This window comes from Epinephelus fuscoguttatus, linkage group LG7 (assembly GCF_011397635.1).
Source record: "Epinephelus fuscoguttatus linkage group LG7, E.fuscoguttatus.final_Chr_v1".
In the NCBI taxonomy this organism is placed as follows: Eukaryota; Metazoa; Chordata; class Actinopteri; order Perciformes; family Serranidae; genus Epinephelus; species Epinephelus fuscoguttatus.
Genome location: NC_064758.1, coordinates 4848185 through 4854184, shown reverse-complemented (window position 1 = coordinate 4854184; position 6000 = coordinate 4848185).

Here is a 6000-nt window from a genome sequence, read left to right as displayed (position 1 = left end):
TAACACAACTCACATAAACAAATACAAATACTACAAATACTTCTGAGAGCCACAGTGCAGTTGGCACCGGCAGATCTGACTTCCATTTCACTGCAACACATTTTTTGGCAATTGTCAGTAAAATTTCAGCAAGCTTAATGGAGCAGCTGCATTTAAGATTAGAATGTACGAAGTTTCCCAAGAGGCATACCTCAGGGTCCATTGGAAAATTGACTCCATTTATTGCAGATAGAACATCACAAATCCCTTGCCAGAATCTCTGTAATTTGCTACACTGCCAGGTAGAGTAAAAGAAGGTGCCTTCCACTTGACCACATCTGAAACATAGAGATAGAGATTTGTGTATTTTTGATAACTAAAACAGCCACAAATCTTTGATCTGTTATTCATAACTATGAATTTCATATTTAGGCTACAGCTCCTGAAAAAAAGGAGCTGTCTACAACAACTAAACTAGGTCCTACAATATGGAATTCAAAACCTTCTGTGATTAAAAACTGTTCCTCTGCTCCACTGCTGAAGTCCAGGCTTAAATATACTTTGCTAGGTGAATAACTTTGTGCTTTTTGTTACTGTCATTTTGTGTTTACTATTTTATCTTGATTTGTTTTGATTATTATTAATGTTAGTATTATTATCATTATTATTATTATTATTATTATTATTATTGTTATCTCAATGATATGAAATTTGTTTGGATGTTTTTTATTTTCACTTTGCTTTAGGCTCTTGTGTTGAATTGGTGATGTACTGTATTTAAGGAGCTGAGGCCCCGTATAGGCCCATCTGGGTCTCTTGCCTCTGCTCAGCGCCTTTATTTTGTGATGGCCATTTTTTTGGTTTTTTTTTCTATTGTCTTGTGCAATGGTGCAAAATAAACAAATAAAATAAAAAAATAAATAGACAAAAAAGAAGCCATTTAAGTATATAGCCTACTTACTAAGTTACTTTTGTAAGTACAGTATTAAGGGAAAAAATCTAAATCAAAACCTGCAAGTTTACAAAATCAGGCAGGCAAAATGCTCTGCTTCTAAAATGCCCCCAGTGTGATAAGACATCACGCGGAGGATGTAACAAAACCAGGTTGCAGGCAGACCATGGAGGGCAGCACCTGGTGGAAGAGTCCGTCCCAGCTCCCTTCTACAGTCAAGATGGCAGCGAAGATAACAAAAAATGGAGATTTATTCACCTCATACTGTGCCTAACGTGAGTGGACCTTATCATATTGGGTATGGAATTAATCCACAGATGCTCCAGTCCAAAATGAGACCAAACTTTTCTATGGATGTCAGTTTTTAAGCCACCACAAAGGCCAAAACCTGTCCTGCAGTAGATGGTAAGGCTTGGTGTTTTTAGCCCAGCTGATTTATGGAAAACTTGTTCCCCTGCTGGCAGGTTCAGAGGAGCGAGGAGTCAGCAGTCAGTGACGGTATAAACAGGTTTTTCAGCAATTGTGAATCACCACAAGAGGTCCTTCAGGCCACAGTTCTTAGTTGACTAACTAATTTTTATACTGATTGGTCCAGTAGTTTGTGAGATTAGCTGCAGACAGACAGATACACAAAATCACGCACACACATGACTGAACTCATGATCCCCTCCAGGCTTATGGCTGTCTCTTCAGTCCAATGAAAACTGCTTGCCTGGCACACAAGCACACACACACGCAGTGGTGTAAGGAAGTCATGACAGGCCCCAGCACATGCTATTGTGCATGTATTTTTCTGACACAAAAAGAAACTTGACATTGGACAACAACAATATACATGTTATCCAGCTGACCAAAATATCAAAAAAAAGTTAAAAAAAAAAAAAAATCATTTAATTAAACAATTTTATAGGTTATTTATAGATTTTATAGCTCATGCAGAAAAAGCATATACTTTTGTTTCAGATAGCTACTCAAATACTGTATCACTTATAAAATCCTACTTCTCACCTTCAAGGCCATCAACAGCCTTGCCCCTCAGTATCTTGCTGAGCTCCTTCACATTAACATACCCAGCCGTACTCTCACATCCTCCTCCTCCATTCAACTCACCATCCCGAGAGCCTTCAGCTGCTCGGCCCCCCGCCTCTGGAACTCTCTACCGCAGGACATAAAACACTCAGACTCCATCACCTCCTTCAAATCCCACCTCAAAACTCACCTTTTCAGACAGGCATACTCCCTTTAATCTGGACTGGAACGACCTCATTGTTGCACTTTACTGCTGTTTTATGTATTGCGTTATGTATTGCATTTTTTTTTTACTGTTTTATTGATTGTTGTCTTTTGTACAGTGACCTTGAGTGTCCTGAAAGGCGCCTATAAATAAAATGTATTATTATTTATTATTACTGGCTATTAGAAAAAAATGAAAATAACAACAGGTGGAGGAGTTTAAGTATCCCGGGATCTTGTTCATGAGTGAGGGTAGGATGGAGCGGGAGATTGACAGGCGGATTGGGGCGGCGTCAGCAGTGATGCAGGCGCTTAACCGGTCCGTTGTGGTGAACAGGGAGCTTAGCCAGAAAGTGAAGCTCTCGATTTACCGGTCGATCTACGTTCCAACCCTCACCTATGGTCACGAGCTCTGGGTAGTGACCGAAAGAATGAGATCGCGAGTACAAACGGCCGAAATGAGTTTCCTCTGCAGGGTGGCTGGGCTCAGCCTTAGGGATAGGGTTAGGAGCTCAGACATCCGGGAGGGACTTGGAGTAGAACCGTTGCTCCTCCACATCGAGAGGAGCCAGTTGAGGTGGTTCGGGCATCTGGTAAGGATGCCTTCCGGACGCCTCCCTTGGGAGGTGTTTCGGGCATGTCCAACCGGGAGGAGACCTCGGGGCCGCCCCAGGACACGCTGGAGGGACTACATCACCTGGCTGGCCTGGGAACGGCTCGGGGTTCCCTCACAAGAGCTAACGGAAGTGGCTGAGGAGAGGACTGTCTGGGCTTCTTTGCTGAGGCTGCTGCCCCCGCGACCGGGACCCGGATAAGCGGAGGATGACGAGTACGACGAGTACGAAAATAACAAAATAAACAATGACACCGATGGGTTTGCATTTTCGAGGACATAAATAGCAAATGGCACCAATTGTGTTGTAGCCCTTGACCCTAAGAACTCAGGGCCTTATCCTGACCAATAAATCAGGTTTCCAGTATGAATCACTCAGTGATTAGGGTTAACTAGTCCATACCCATTGAGTGCAGCATACCATACCAGGACTTAGTCATATCAAATATTAGAAAAAAACATTCGGTTGCATTTTAGGCCTAGATAAGAAATTAGCTCTCTAGCGCCCCCATTTTGTTTGATGGGGTCAATAATGGAGGGGTCCCCTCAGATTATGTGTGGTCATATGCCTGTAAAGTTGCGTGGTGATCGGTGAAACCCTTGAGATGTTATACACCTTTATGTGATGAGCCACGCCCTCCGCAATATTCATTACCTTACAGAAGCTCAGTTTTAGTAAGTTTTCCAACTTTTGCCAAGAGGGAACTTTAGATATTGGTCCCTAGATTATGTTCACCGAGTTGAGATTGATTTTAAGTGTTTTTCAAGATATTTAAAATGGCGGAAAATCTATATAACCGGAAGTTATGGGTCCCTGAGGCAAACTTGTTCCTCATGAGGAGAGGCATCCTGTGCAAAGTTTCATGTCTCTACGACATACAGGGCATAAGATATGCCCATTCAAAGTTTGCAATTTCAATCGGTTGCTATAGCGCCCCCCCTTTGGCCAATTGATGTAATTCGCATCCTTCCATGACCCTCTACCACTGTGCCAAATTTCACATGGATTGACCAAGTCAGTGAGGAGAAAAATGTGGAACAGACACACACAGACACACAGACACAGTTTTCGTCATTACATAGTAAGATATAATAAGATTCCATCATGCCTCTGGCCCACCTGGGCAATATGAATGAGCAAACCACGTTCTAGATCTGGCAACTGTCTGTCAGTCACAGTTTAAAGTTTATTTATTCTGACAGAGCTGGACAGGAGTAAAGTAACCTTTTGTGATGGGCTATAATTTTGCTGCACTGAGACAGTTAAAGCCATAAAAAGAATGAATACAGTTGTTGTGAATAGGTGATAGAAAGGAGACTCTGCTGTCACACACAAATCACATAAACACAAATTAGGTAAATGACATACAGAATGAAAATGCAAAGGAAACTGTTGCTGAGGTAGATATGGAACACACCTACAGTGTTATTTACTTAAGCCCTTTGCTCCTCTCGGGAACATAGGCCATTAACGTCCATTTCACTCGGTTGTTGGTGGTTCCCTGTAGATCTCTCTGGCTCCCTGATCTCCCTAGTTCAGTCCTGGACATTGCTGTCTGGACACCTTTTCTCAAGCTGGTCTTCGAGTGACCTCTTTTCTTAGTTCCTTTTGGGTTCCATTTCAGGGCTTGTAGGGTGATGTTTGTGGGGTCCTGTTTTGTTCTTTTCCACAGGTCTACATTGCTTACTTCGTCTCTCCACCAGATGTTAAGTACTACGCCTACAGTGTCATATCAGTGAATCCAGTCATTACGCAGCTAATATGTTGATAAAACAACAATTCAGAATAGCTGTGACCACATACACGCCTGCATGCACACGTTCATGCACACACACACACACACACACACACACACACACACACACACACAAACTCACTACACTTGTCAGTACTACAAAAGGTCCCCAAAGGTTGGGGAAATTTTTGTGGACCAACCACCTGACTGGCTGAGCAAACTACAGAGCTGCTGGTTGTAGCTGAAAAACTAATGGGTTTGAGAACAGAGGCTAAAAAGGATGTGATGCAAAACCACAAAATCCAATCGCACAATCTATGTATAATTTATTCAGTTTTCCCTTTCCTTTGTACACTTCTGTACAGCCTTTGCTTTAACCCAGCAGCATCTATGTTCCTAAGACAGAATACGAACATGCATAGTGTTATCGTACAAAGCACATCGTCATTTAGAGAAAAAAAGACTTTTCTGGGCTTTGGAAAAGTCTCAGCAAGAGGCCACAGGGAAAAACTGAGATGGCCCTGTATCCAGTTCTAAATAATCCATTCATGGTCTGTTCACCCTCTGCCTTCGACAGACTTCCGGTGGCCTGACATGCCGGGCTAATAACAAACAGTTATCTAATATGGGGCGTGTTTGATACAAAGACTGAGGAGCATTGCTGAGGCAATTTTAGAAAAGAACCAAGATGGCTGTAACTGATGTGGAACGCTTGCTGAAGCAGCTATTGTGTCAGTGTTAAACATTAATTATTCATGTCATCAAACTGCAACTTATTTTGACTTGTTTAAAACCATTAATTAAAAAATTTGCAATTTTATTTTCAGCCTGTAACCTAACTAGATGATAACTGTTGAACATAACATAACCATAGTCTCAAAATTCTGTCTCACAGTTTGTGTGTTATGACCATTATTTAGACATCGACAGACCAAATCATAAATAAGAATTAGTCTGGAACTTCTCAGTTCTTTTTTCAGTTTAAAAGGGACCTGACAGGGTTCCTACACATCTTTATGGACAAAACTGCAAAACTTTTTCATGACTTTTCAAGGACCCATGATATTTTTTTCTTGCCCTAGCAGGTTGAAGCATATCGGATTCAAACTCTATTTCGATATAATCTCAGCTAGCTGGCAAACATGAAGGGGGAGAGAGAACATAAAGGAAAATCATAGACTGTAGAAATAATGAACGTAGCCACCGTGATGTTACCCATTGGTTTGTGTATGTGGACTGCCGTTTTGAAACCTTGAGTTTGGCAGGTAAACTTTAGAGATAAGTATTAAAGTAATCGGAGTGATGTTAGCCAATTTCATAAATGTCCACATTTACATGTTACACCACAAATAAAAAGAAAACGTATTGATTAATGTGTAGTATTCTCCCTGCTAAACAGAGTAATGTTACAGTTCAACGTTTAGTGAGTGTGTGTTGATATTAACATTATTTGGTTAAAGGAGCTATATGTAAGAGGGGGCAGACAC